The sequence below is a fragment of the Temnothorax longispinosus genome, chromosome 9 (assembly GCF_030848805.1).
Source record: "Temnothorax longispinosus isolate EJ_2023e chromosome 9, Tlon_JGU_v1, whole genome shotgun sequence".
Taxonomy (NCBI): Eukaryota; Metazoa; Arthropoda; class Insecta; order Hymenoptera; family Formicidae; genus Temnothorax; species Temnothorax longispinosus.
This window is the reverse complement of record NC_092366.1, coordinates 15,489,091-15,503,931: the sequence shown is the minus strand read 5'-3', so window position 1 is coordinate 15,503,931 and position 14,841 is coordinate 15,489,091. Positions and strand designations below refer to the sequence as shown.

Below are 14,841 nucleotides of genomic sequence, written 5' to 3'. Positions count from 1 at the left end.
CGGTGTTACCAGCGCTGTAACTATATACAGCCTTGACGTTAGACAGTGTCTGTACATGGTATGGTACGTCGGAGTACTGCCAGAAAGAAACCGAGTGCAGTTCATTTCAGTAAATGTCCGCGGATTAAAGTTATTACCGAGAGAATGCGGAATCAATTTGAGAGAGTAACGTTGCTTCTCTCTCGTACATTGCAATTAAACCTTTTTCTCACACGTAACCATTAGACATTTGCATTTCCTTTATTAGTAGCTACCTTTTACTGGCAAACGCTTTTTTCTCCTCAATTGACGATTACAGTAGCTATTAATTTTTATTTCTACTTACTTCATATTTGATTAAATTCATCGTACGTTTCACCGCAAGTAAGAGATACATAATAAATTATATGTCATTAGTAAACAGAAAAGAGACGCTATTACACTTGACATGATCTCGCATGTCGGATAACAAATGTCCACGTAAGGCAAATTACACGCGGAACTTCGTCAATCAAATTATCGTTATTTTCATTGCGAGACAGCGATAATGATACATCGCGCTGTACCGTATTTTTTCTATGTATTCTCAAGATTGTATATCCGAGTGTACCTTTCCTATCCTAACCATGTGTGACATGGTTCTTTCCAAGCATATAAACCTAATAGAATCTCGCAAGAGGGATACACGGCGGCAGCTTGTACGTCGTAAAACGATGCGCCACCGGTTTATAGTTTATAGTTCGAGTGCCTACGCGCGGCGGTCGTGTATGATTGAATGGGGGAGGATTTAAAAGGGATCACGCGCTTTTATGAGCGGTATTAAGAACGATGGCGTTAGAACACCACGCGCAAAGGTTTACTGTCCGCGTTACGTGCGTGCGCGCGCCCGACTAATTTTACACTAATTTCGGCGAGCCGTTCCTTCACTGCCGGATAAAGGATAACCGTAATCCATTCGAGCACAATCGCTATATATAGTAGAACTTTAGGGAAGCTTGCTGGGGAAAGCCGTGTATAATTATACCTCTTGACGACACGTTAATGCCGTCAAATTTATTCTATTTCTAAATGCAGGGTAAAGAAGACTAACGATGCGTAAAGGCGTTAACTTCAAGTATAAACCGGTTCTTAGTCTCACACACCTACGCAGAAAAATTGTATGCTACTGTATGCATAAAGTAATACTAAGAATTGTTAGGAATAGCTTTTACAAATACTGCAATTATCAAAAGTTGTTACTCGTAATTTAACGTCCCAACGATATATTTTTCATTAATATTAAAATATCGGTGTGCGGATTGCGATGAGCATCGCAGACAATGGTGCACTTTATGTGTTTACCAGAATATCAAGCAACTCGCGCAACCCACGTATGTCGAGGAAAGAAAACGCATTCACCGTGTTGCATTCTCCGCAGAACGCAGATACGGATCTGTGATCGTTAAGGCGAACGGGATGAATCGTAAACTTACCGATCGCGCGATGGCTTCTGCAGCCGTTATCGGCGATAAGCGGGGAATTCCGCGCGCGCACGCACGCCGCGCATTGTGTAAGGCGCGAAACGCGAGTTAGTGCGCGCTCGTGCGCGGGAATGCATCTCTCATCTCGGAATAATAACAATGCCCCGCGGGCCGCGAAGTCAATGTGGAGCAGCTGGGATCCACGTAATGAAAGTATGATTGATGATCCGACCGACGCGCATCATTAGCTCGATACGGAGGAGCGAACCGAGAAGGATATGCATGCCTGCAAGTCTCGACAAGTCGTGCACGGTCGTCGTCGTCGTCGTCGTCTCAAGACGCATTCTGAATTAACGTGACTCCGTCCTAATACGATCCTTCGTGAGGCTCGCGTAAGAAAAGTTATGTGCACGATTCGAGAATACGTGTGGACAGACAGCAATATGCTCGTGGGATTTCTGCGTAATTAATGGACGAGAAAGAAACAAGAAATTTGACAAGTAAAAAAAATGTTTTAATATTACATAAGAAGTATACATTTTGTTATATCTCTGTACACTGTTGGAAAATTTGTGTTAAATATGTAACATAAATCACATGTCCCAAACGGTTCACTCAAATTTTTGTGTTAATTTAACATAATATGAATGTGTTAAATAATAACACCGATATTATGTTAAAATATTTCAACAGAAAGGAAATGTAATTCCTATGTAACTTTTATGTTCAAGTTAAGATTGTAAGATAAAATCAACACTCTTTTTCTGTAAATTTTAATACATTTAATAAATATGTTCAAATTGTGTTACTTTAACATATTTTTTAAATTATTTTAATAATTTTACATTTTAAATTTGTTGAGTTCAATTAACATAGCAGGCATATGTTAAATCTACACATGTATGTGTTGATTATTTTACACAAAAATTTTAACAAGGACCTTTTTTAACAAAACTACAAAAATTTTCCAAAAGTGTATATGTATATAGATGTGCTAATGCATTTTGATTTGATAAACATGTGCATTGAAATTTGATTATCGCTTTTAATAATGTACTCAACATTACAAATTAAAAAGCTTCGATAAAAATTCAGAAATTTACGTTTACTGACCGATAAGATTAAATAATTCGAGAGTGTTTTGATCGATGGTGTAAAACGTAGTCGTTCAAAAGGAGGAATAACAATTTCAGCATTGCTACCGACAGATCACGGGGGACTAGGAGCATTTGAAAGATACATTTATCTCACTTCCGTTGGAACAAAATCTGCCCTGGGGCCTAATGCTTCGGCTATTAAGCTTTAATGGACTGCTGATCGTCGATGGAGAGCAGGATAGGAGCAGGCGGAGTGGGATACAGGCCAAGTCTCCGAGGAATTGGAAAAATGGTCGGAGCCGCGAACTTGGTGGACCTTCACGACGTCTCTCTCTCTCTCTCTCTCTCTCTCTCTCTCTCTCTCTCTCTCGCCATTTCCATCCATAAAAATATCTCCGCGCGTCATTCTCTGGCCGCAATAATCGAGCGGGACGTGAGGCAGCGGCGGGACGCCCTCGCGTAGCTCCATCGATTTCAATCGCGCGCAAAAGGTATATGCTCTTTCTAGCGAAACTGGTTTGCCAGTCGGAGAGCAGGCGAGAAAACGGAGCTAGGCGATGGCACCGGCGACGCGGCGGGCGGAAGGGCTGGAAAGGTCGTGGATTGCCTGTTTGCGGCACGATGGAACTGTGATCAGGATTGACTCGGGATGATAATCTGGCGTACACGGGTTTCCACTTTACCCGATGCGAACGACGACGTTCAGGTCGCCGGGCTCTCGCTCTCTCCTCGTCCCTCGATACCCGCGAGCCTCACACACCCCCCGTCATTTCCCTCGCGAATATCCCTTTAGCTATCGCTCGAATTCGCTTGGTGACGCGTATGCGCGACAATTATCAATGTCGTTGACTCAAAACAAAGAAAACGTTGCTCAATAGCATGAATAAATTTATTATTCCCGTTTGCATATATAGATTCAATGAGAAAGCTTAATAAAACAAAACTTTTGGAATTTCGTCGAGAGAACATTTCTAATTGTCAGCGAAAATCTCGTGGAGTAATTAGCATCATCATGGGTATCAGTTCACGCAGGTCACAACATTGATAACACGCTCACGCGAATTTGAATGAAATCTGGAGAACATAAAGACGTTTATGATACTCACAGAGAAGATTCTCATAAAGACACTCGAACGTTCAGTGCACTTCGGTGTACGATACGTTAAAAAAATACGGAAGCAAGCTACGGGCCATCATTTGCAGAAGCCAGCGAGAAGCGTGTGCGTCAACTCGAGGGAAAAGAGAGAGAGAGAGAGAAGTACGAAAAAGAAGAGAACGATTCCTTGCTATCCCGGAGAGCGCGTTTCGTGGATACGTATGGCGGATAAAGCGCCCCTAAAGCCCAGTTTCGACAGAGCAAACAACCCGTAACTCAGTGAGTGTTTATGAGGGGGCCAGTCGTAAAAATACGAGGCGAATCGGACTCTTTCTCTCTCTCTCTCTCTCTCTCTCTCTCTTTCTTTCTCTCTATGTTTCGACCGTTTAGTTCGATTCACCCTCGCCAAACTTTTCCTCGGGCGGTCCTTTCCGCGTCGCGGGACAAAGACGTGGCCACGGATAAAAACGTAAGAAAAAGACGGGCCGTGAGAGGCCACGGCCGATAGAGCGAGAAGAGTTTCGACTGTGTGGCAACGGGAGCATGTTCCCTGATCGTAAAACTCGGTCTGATCACCGCTACCAATTATCCCACCGTTATCCGAGTGTTATCCGAACGTTATCCGGAACGTTATCCACCTCTGCTTACCCGGTACTCCACGGAAGAACCCTCTCACCATCATCCGAATCACTACCGATCCCTTGAACCCTAACCGAGAAAGAACGAGAGAGAGAGAGAAAGAGAGAAAGAGAGAAAGAAAGAGAAAGAGAATGGTTCTACCCTAAACACGAAGGCCCGTTGTTGTCGCCTTTTACTGCAAACGAAGTGATTCTCTCCTCGTAAACGCGTCGTCTTTACAGATTATTCGACGAAGGAATATCTTTTCCTGATATCAAACTTTCAATTCTCTCGTATTAATCTATCTTCAGTAAAGTTAATAAGATCATTGCCGCACGTAAAAAAATCATCCTTATTTTATAAATGCTTAGTACGTTGAATTAAAAAATATTTTAAAATAAGTCTTTTTCCAATAAAAATTTCCTTCGTGTTCATAGACAAAAGATTATACATGTATGTTAATTATTTAGCACAGAAATTTTAATTTAAAAATTCTAAAAAATGTCATAGGTGTACATTGAGATCTTACCTATAAGTTTAAACAATAATAATATTATAAAATTAATTTTGCAATTGTTAATTTAATCAATGAACCTTTGGAAAATACCACATAGTCAAAATGCCGAGGACGCAAACGACCTGCATGGTTGCAGGGTTAAAAGTTTTATTAAAAATTAAAGAATTAATAGTTGCGCAATTGTAAACTCTGTTATCCATTCGCGTGAAGTGAAACTTCGTAATAATACTTTCTAAATCACGAAACGGAATGATTGTCGGACATGATATTAATCAGACACGCAAGAGAGAAGTGAAATTCAAATTTCCATCGTGAACGTGGAATGACCGATAATCGAATCATGAAGTGATTTGATTTCCGAGAGAAACGACGGATATTGCGGATATACAAATATGTACGACGTTACAGGCTCTATTTGATTCAAATGTTTCGTTTATTTAAAAAATATTACGAAGAATATCATGCAAAGACTGAGTATCTACTACAGATATCAAAGATATTATATGTCCTATTGCATTAAGTTGTCAGCTATAATTACAAAACCATTCGTAAACAATCGGTTTTTACCAAGTTTTCCTACTAATTTTACTTATATCTATCTATGTGAATAGGAAATAGTTACGAACTTTATATTAATGTAAGAATATTATATGATTTGTATTAATTACAAAAGTGATAGAACCAATTTAAAATAATAATAAATAAATTTTATATTTGATAAAAAAAGAAATGAATGAACTTATCTACAATTTAGTTTGTTAGAGAATTAATAGTTCAAAGTTAAGTTTTCGCGTTGTAGGATTTATCTTAATAAATGGTAATATTGAGTATAATAATAAAGTTTCGTTAAAAGTTAAAACTTTATTGTATTCTAAAAATTTAATAACATTGAATAATTTCAAAATGCACAAAAAATCTTACTAGCATTTAAAAGAGAAACATTAATTTTATTTAAACAAAATGAATTATGTTAATTCATAAGAATCAGAAAATTGATATTATTGAAAATAAATATAATCGTGAGGTGTGGTCGACACTGGTGGCACAAAATTGTATATGTCTCTCGTGTCGTGTGGGTATGTGTAAATGTCTGTTGGCTGAAATGGATTCATCTTACCGGCTCGATTACTCTGGTCGATCATCGGTTGAACGATTCTACGTCTCGCGTTTATGAACCTGAAACACACAAACGAAACGAATCACGTTAATAAGATAATTGTGATTTATTTAATATTCATAATCCAAGATAATTTTTCAATACAGCAAATTTAATAATCGTTTAATTCCTTCAGATATCATAATAATTTTTCTATATATAAAGAATAAAAAATTCATTCTTTTAGTTCTGTAAAGTTCATCTTGCAAATAATGTTACAGCTTTTTGTCTCCCTCGCATTTTACATGCGCTACACGCGATACAAGAGAGGGAGGATTGTCTTGACGCGATCCGCTATCTTTGTAACAATCAAGAAAAAGCGAACCGCGCAACTGGCTCGGGAGATGAGCGAGCAAAAGCGGAGAAATCCGGTAAAGAGGAAGAAAATCCTCGATACGTCATTAGCCCGCGTTGAAGAAGCTTCCATGTGAGCGCTTTCCGAACAATAGATCTGCGGTCTGTTCTGATGTTGGTCGAAGTCCAAGAGGGTGGTAGGTTCAATACAGTGTGAGATAGGAACAACCGGGGGGGAGAGGAACGGCGATAGAGTGCGAGCGAGACGCGAAGAGGAAGGGCGTACGTCAGCCGACGTCAGCGTCGCGGCGCCCTAATGGGCGCAGACGCCGGAAGTGATTGGGTTTCTGCTCGACTGACTCGAGCACACCCCCTTCCCGTCGTGGAATACTCCAGTTCCCCGTGCCAGAGGGGATGAGGAGGACATAAGCAAGCCCCGAAGAAGCGATGGCACCCCCTCTTGTTTTGCAGCACATCTTTCTTGCTTAGTCTCACGCCTGGCCGACTCCCACAGGAGAATCTTATGAATAATAATTATTAAACTCTCATCGCGCGTCTCGCTCACGCCGCTGCGCGCTGGATGCACGTGGCCATTGTTGCAGTTAAAACACAGACGGTGCCCGTAAGTCGTTCGACAAGTCGCCATGAGTCAAAGGAGCTTCGTTCGACTGAATGAGTAGTAAAGGACTTCGGAAACGATTAGCGTACGCGCGCATGGAGGCGTAGAGACGGCCATAGAATTTTGATAATATCGTCAATCGAACATCTAAACGCGTTGCAAATATCTCCATATTGTATATCTATATCAATATCGTAATTCTGTGATACCTATTAAGTATAATAGCCAACTACCGTAAATTTTTATCTTCTAATTTATTTAGCCAAGAGTCACGTAAAAGAAAACAGTCATTCTCTCTAGTGTAAGAAGATGCTGAATATAGTCATGATACGTGCTCGAAATAAAGCTTTGCGTTGCAGATGCGAATGCAACACGACAATAATTATATGTAATCGCTTCAAAGTCAAATCCTCGACTATCGTCAGACGAAAAAGTATCGCTGGCGCGAGCATGAAACCAAGGGTCTCTCTTTAGCTCCCGGATACTCCTAAGCGTCTCTGGTTCCTCTTTGGCGAGGTAGGCAGCGTGTCACAGCCAGCTGACTACCGCTAACCACCCCCGCCCTTCCACTCTATAGCAGCCACCGTCGCTGCTGAAATATCGCCCGAACAATGGCGCACAATCCTCTAACCGAAACGAGAAAGAGAAAGATAGAGAAGAAGGGATGTGCGAAGAGGGACGAGAACGGTGAGCGACTGCCCAAACTCTCTCCCAAGAGTTCGGTCGCGAAAATCAACCGGAAAACTTAAGCCCGCCACGTTGCAGAGACACGACAAAAGATTTTACGATCGATGTAATGTATATCGTCCCTTTTTTACATTCATAGACAAAATTGTGCGGTAAAACTTAAAAATTTAGATCAATAATTATAATAGAATATATAACAATATAACTTTATTGCTTGTTAATAAATCTTTTAGCGAAAAAATAGTAAAAATTCAAAATAGTTGAAATTATAAATGCATATTCTTGAGACTAACATATTCATCAATATATTCATTAGCACCACAACATATAAAGGTCGATGAAACAATCGTTCTTTCAACACCTAATCGATTGCGAATCAGAAAACCTCTTACGACAAAACGAGAGGGATCCAAAACGAGGTGAGCATATTGTTATCGAGGCGATTACCGAGTCACTTTAAATGACAAAACATTTTTCGTCGCGCCCTCGTCAGGGCTTTTAGGATTTTAATGCAGTTTTGATTATGAATTTAAGGGGAAGCTCTCTCACAGTGTGTTGTGAAACGGACCTGCGGCTGGGAAAGTTTGAATACACGTTTGAATATACGGAAGGATGGAGAAATAAGCCGAATTATTTTATCATCGAATTTTAACTTTGCATGAAGAGAGATATCATTGAAATCGGTTATCTTGAAATAGAAACGAGAAATAAATTTGTTTTTCAATACAAAAATAAGATATTTCGTTTCTATTCTTTACGATTTCTAATAAAAAACAGCTTCAGTTTCGTTTTCATCGACTGAAATGAGAAACCATTAACAACTGGCGAAGTGAAACGAGCGCCAAGCGGACGAATTGAATAAGCGCCTCGGAAATCGCCGGTGAATTACAAACGGAATTTCGAAGAGCAGCGCACGAGAATTATTGACAAATCGCTGACGTTCGGAATTTACTTCAGTATCGCTGTTACTTTTTACGAACCAATAACATATAACATGTTTCTGCGAGAAAAAGGTAAAAATGTAGTGTTGAATTGGAGGAACGGATGTCCCCCTCTCGTACCGTGACTAAATTTAGTGCACTTCGAGCGAATACATAATGCCCGTATTTGCTTATATGTGCGCAATACATAATCCAATATATCGAATCGAGCTCGCGTGGCATTTTAAGAGAGTTTTAAGATAGCAAGATGACAGTAAAAGAAACTGCGGGGATTGACTTGCACTCCTCATAAAACTCTTTTTTTATTCCCCCTTTCCTTTCATTGAAAATTGTCCAATTAAAATTAAGAATTAATTATTAAGATACATAAGTAACAACAAATTCGCAATACGTTCCTCTTTATTCACAAAAAAAATGTATATGCATTTCATCGCTACGGCCAATTTTTAATCGATGAATGTATAATAAATATCGATAATCATTTCTAACAAAAAGATAATTTCGTTGTAAGAGTAGTATGTATATTTATTGGCTAGAGAGAGGCTTTTTGAAATGGCACGGCGAGAAACAAAGGTATACGAGAGAAGAGCTTCCTTCATCGTTGCGCGGCTGCAGCGTGAGTGGAATAACGATGATTACTGTCGCGCTAGCAGCATTTACTCTCCGACGGCATTCGCAATTATCGGGGAGCTTCCATTAGTTAACTGCAGTCGATACGCAGTGCACCGGGTCCTCGCATCAAAACATCATTACTGCCCGAACACGGGAGCGCGAGAGAGCCGCCGTGCTCGCAGTACTATTGGTAATCAATTTCGCTCCCGTGGCGTTACTACTGGCGAGAGAGAGAGCCGCGCTAATGCGAGGCCTCAGCGTTCGCGTCGCATTACGGGAAATCGAAAAGGCAGTCTCGTAATGATTACGCGTTAGGAAACGGATCGAGCGACGAGGGGAGGGCAGGTATAGGTTGAGTTGCAAAAGGACCGTTTTAATTAAAACACGAATGAGTGCGCGCGAGCTGAAATAATTCCCATCGCCGAAGGCGGAAAAGAATATTAAAATAGATAAGATGCTTGAGAGAGTGGTGCTGCATTATTAGCATTATCAAAATTTATTATTATTATTAAGCGCGTGGAATACGTTGCTTTACGTAACGAGGATTTCAATCAATACAGAGTGGAGTAATAACGGTGCAATTATTTTTATTGAATCGGACTGCCGCATGCGACCTGTAGTTAGATTATTTATGTAATTATCCCCCTTCCTGCGCCGCCAGTTAATGAGGATCTGACCTCGCAATCCAATCGGCAATTGATTTTTGCGTGTGTAAAATTACCACGGACTAGTCTCACTAATGCAAGTTGCCGTTGCATCAGAGAAAACAGCCGTCATAGGAATTGCATTCCAGAAAACGAATGCTTATTAGGAGCCGATCGTACAGATAAAACATCAGGAGGAACATGCACCGCTTCGTATCTCGCATTTAGAATCTACAACCATCGCACAAATAATATAATGGTTATTTAACAAGCCTCGCAATAATGGACAAGTTGGTGACTTAGTTACTTAAATCAGAATTATCATAGAATTAAATCACAGAGTTTTCAAAATATCCCCCCCTCCCTCTCCGTCTCTCTGTCTCTCTCTCGGTGATAGAGTTATAAAATAAAAAGGTACGAGGTACGATGTGGTACGATGTGTGCGTACTCCTCTCTCTGATCCTTCGTACGCTCGCTTTTTTCAAAATAATTTTATTGCATCAACAAAAAGCTCGCCGCTTGAGCTCGCGCGATCGAACGAACGGATATAAATCTGAGCGTTCATAAGACTAGCGTCGGCCGCCGCCGTGTCGGTGCATTTACGATCGATAAAATCATTTTATCCGAATATAATGCACCGGTCGATTCACGCGCCGCTCCCGGCGAGTTCCTCTTTTTTCCCCGCTCGCCGTTTTGTTCTCTCTCTCTCGCGCCGCCGCCGATCGTGATCACGATTTTATTGTAATACGGCTCGGTCCGATCGCGCGCGTCTCGTCCGCGCACCGTTGGTATATCCTCAAAAGCGCGGCGCCCGCGAACAAACGAATCGAACCCTACGCAATACATAATTCTCGTTCGACAAATTCAATGAGCATTATGGACCGTCAATATCCTTCTACCGTGTAATCGAGTTTCCTGCAGGCGTCGCTGGCAAAATCGCGGGGCGCGCTCCGACAATTCTGGAATCCGAGGGCTGCTGTCATGCCATCCGGATTGAAAATTTGCATTTACGATCGTTATACAATCGAGCAAGTATTCAAGATTCGTGCAAATTTTCGTTTGCGTTACGCCCTTCTTATTTTAAAATGAACCATGTTCAAATTAGGATTGTTAGCTCGAACTTTATTATAAAAATTATTAGGACACATATACAAGAAACTGATCTTTCGTGTCTGTTTAAATTATAACTTTATTAAAAAGTGTTATTTTATTAAAAGTAAGAGAGAAGAAGAGAAAAAGAGAGAGAGAGAAGCCATGTGACAGCGAAAGGTTCGCATCAGAGCGCGAGTAAACTGCTGCCGAATTCCCGGTGGCCGCAGGGGCGTAGCGATATATAAACGCCGAGAACGCGGGTCCAGCGATCGCGCGTATCGGATACGCGTAGACGGGTTATGTGTGTCAACAAAGCGATTTAACACGCGACGTGTCACTGATAGCTCCCGCCGCCGCAGCGGCCGCATGGCTGCCTGCGTCGCATCGACGTGCTCGGCTGGACGTGTGCACCTCGGCTGCATTTAATCTATGACTCTGCTGCAACGCTTTTTCGGAAAATTCCTATCCCGCGCCACCGTCCACTTCCTCTCCCTCTCTCTATTTCCCTTTCCCCCCTCGCTTTATCCCCCGGAGCGCTGCCGTCCCCAGACCCCTCTCTCGGCCTCCCCCTCCCCGCCCTCCCCCCCGAAATTTATATAATTGTTTTGCCGGGACCGCCACTAAATCGTGTCGCGGAACGCGATAGTGCCGGCGCGCTGTTTCGCGTTGATGTTGATGGCCGCATCGGTGATCTCGCCAATAAAAGGATCGAGGGGGTAACATCCATATAGCGCTCGATATCTGCGTATCTACCGCCTGTCACACTACCTCGCCTGCCTGATGCACGCGTAGAGTCTCTTCGATTTTTACACGCCAAATCCTGCTTTAGAGTGATTGTTTTTCCGGTGTAAGCGTAGCGCATAACGGCTATTAGATTCGCGAGTGCAGAGCAATTTTGACAAATTCGAGACTGTCGGTAAGACCGACAGTCCATTAAAAAAAAAAAAAAAATTCCTTCTCCATTTCGTGACTCGTAACTTTGACGGATCTCTGACAAATCGGTGTAGTGCCGATCGCGTGTGTATTATATCGTCGATTAATTTCAGCGCAACGGGTCGACGACTTAAGAGGCGCTACGTTAAGGTAATGGAGCAGGATATCGGGCCACGGTGCCAGCCATTTCGGACTCCAGCCCAGCCCTGGGTGCGAAACAGAACTGCTCGCTTCGTGAAAGGCACGTTATTGGGTTCGCAGCTGTCGCCAACCCTCGCCGGTTGTGGGGTAGCCGGAGTACTCGAGTCGATTGTCACCGGCCACCTCGTCGCCGGGGTCAGACTCATCTCGTCGCCATCGTCATCGCGCCCGCCGAGGGTTGATACTACCCGCTTGTGCGTCACACCTAACACCCTCGCCGTCTACTTTCCTCCATACGTACGCTACGATCTCCCCAGCTCCCGACTCCCCCAACAGCCCGATTTTCACTCCATCCCACCGAGTGGTACCCACGTTGGAGTCGACGGAGGCGTCAGCTTGTACAGTCTCTTAAACTCTGGCTACGAAGCCACTATATGTACCAACTGCTGACGCCGTTATAAACTGCCGCGGCCGCCCTTTTCCGTCTCCTCATCTCTACACTCGCGCGCGAGTATCCGTGTGGACGGTGGAAATGGCGATGTCTCGTTTTCACCATATCTGATGTAGATATTAAACCAAACTCTCCACACCGAAATTGACAACACGATCCCTATCCTTAAAAAATTATCACCATTAAATCAAGCACTGAATTCTTTCCGTTTATTATTTTCGATTTAAATTTAGAATATCTATTTTTTAAAACAAAATTTGGAAAGCGTAAATCTATTCTTATCCCGAAGAAAAATGTTTATGTTTTAAAGTCATTCGCGTATATGTATGTTCTCTATTATATTGCTTTTCGATAAATCTTTCATTACGTTCCATTTGAAGTTGCAACGTAAATAAAATACTATCACTCGGACAGCCGACCGTCATCGTTTACAAAGAGGTCCGAAAGTCGCGCGAAACCGGCAAGGAACTACCGCAGTTACCACGTCGTTCCTGACGCAAATGCGGTCGTTGTTTAGGCGGGTAATAGTACGGTCGTCTCGTTACTCATACCAGAGAGCACTCTCTCTCCGACCGATCTCGGTTGATCTCTGGACGCGGTTTATCCCGGGTCTCCCAGCGCGTTTTATTTAGATTTCACGAAAACGCGGAGCGTCGGGTGGAAGATAAGGGGGTCGTTTAGATTGACCGCTCGTCCTCAGGATGGCCCTAAAGCGCCCCGTTTACCATCTCACAATCGTGAAATCTTTTCCCTACATCTCTCTCCACCATCAGCCGACACCGCAGACGTACGAGAGCGTATACATCCTCCTCGACGAGGAGGCCAGCCGCGTTTCTCCATTCCGGGTTACGACTTCCTCCCTCTCACGACCTCTCCGCTCCCCTGCTCCGAGAGTCCTTGTGTTTCCCATTACGACATTCACCTTACGGAGCGGCGCATGTGCCCCACAGGCCCGTCGAGCCCCTGGTCCGCCGCGCGCGATCGCAGGGCGGCGCGGCGTGGCGAGGAAAAAACCACGGCACGATTTTCGATTCCGGAGATTTAGAGGTCAGTGATATAGAGGAGGAATAAAATACACGCCCGCTCTCGACCGCGCGCTACGGCGGCGGAGGCCTCGACATTAGAGGCGGATCGAAATTTTTATCCGCGCGAAATAGAATACGCGAGCGTGGTTTATGGGTTTACGCCGCGGGGGGATTCACGCGCACAACCCGGACAGTTTTTTATATTCGTATGGTCTTTCTCTCCTTTCCGCCATCCCGCGATCCCGCGCCGCACGCCTCCGCGGCGGAGTAGCGCGCTCTGTAGGGGCTCGGCTCGGGGCCGTGTGCGCGGAATTTGAATCCTCTTGTAATAAAATCCGGGCTTTATGCGACGGCCTACGGTATCCCGCTCGCGCCCGCGCGCGGCTCGCGCACATTTACCCACGAAAAAGTGAAATGTATACAGGTAGGTTACGTGTGTACGCGCGCCAGGGTATACCTGTCCCCGTTCGCTTGTCCGGATATAAGTGTCGCCCGCTGCACACGAGCCACCGCATCTCGCCCGGCAGATGTAAATAATACCACGAAATCGCTACCAGATACCTACGTCTTCTTTTTTTTTTTCGTTTTCTTCCTTTTTGGCTTTCTCGTCCAATGGCGCTCCATTCAGCCGCGCCATTTCGCTTCGCGCACGGATTGCACGACGCCGAATAATGCATCGATATGCAGTCTTGTAAACGCAAAAAACGACGCGATAATTACATAGTTGTTACAATTGTCATTTTCTATTTGCATTACGTAAATAAAGCGATAGCATTGTTTCACAATTAGAAAATTTATTAAAAACTGATAGTAGTATCTTTTCTTACAAAAATTATATTGAATCCATTCTTAATTTCTCTCACATCTCAATGTGTACTTTTCTCGTAAGATTGCGATCCCTCAGAACGAAATATGTACTATAAAACGAATATAACGGAAAATGCAGTTTGGCATGTGAAGACAAGAAAGAGCCAACGCAAGCGAAAGCTTATGATTCGATAGCGAATATCTGCTCACTTTTGTCGCGGCACGTCTGTCATGCTTATACAAGACTGCTTATAAGATGAAGAGAAAGAAAAAGAAGAAGAAGAGGAAGGGGAGAAGAAGGAAAATGTGGAAGGCAGAAAGTAAGAAGATTGCGGAGACCGGCGAAGTCCTGCAAGTCCTCCGGTAATTTGTAATTCGCAGGTGGGAAGCGAGGAGATCCAAGATACCGGGAAGATTTAGTGGAGATGACGCATGGCCGCGGCGAGTAGACATGGCGTCGCTTGTCCGAGGTTTTTTGCGAGCGATGTACCGATGTCATATGTGACTTTAACGAGGAAATTTAGAACCACGTGATGCAATTCTTTGCACCATCTGACGTCGTCCCTGTTTAATAAAGATGTAGAATTGGCTCGTGTATTTCTTCGTGCTTTACGAAATGGCCGCGTCAAGTGCCGCGGCATCGAATTTTCCTATTAATTGACAACCGGATAA

The 14,841-nt window shown here is 43.3% G+C and overlaps 1 long non-coding RNA gene across 3 annotated transcripts in view; it reads right to left on the bottom strand.

Annotated features, from left to right (window-relative positions):
- LOC139818571 (uncharacterized) overlaps positions 1-14,841 on the bottom strand; it is a 187,820-nt gene that overhangs the window by 22,910 nt on the left and 150,069 nt on the right. For all 3 annotated transcript variants that reach the window (XR_011733447.1, XR_011733445.1, XR_011733446.1), the window contains one exon: positions 5,885-5,943. This is a non-coding gene — a long non-coding RNA (uncharacterized lncRNA). The remainder of the gene's footprint in view (positions 1-5,884; positions 5,944-14,841) is intronic.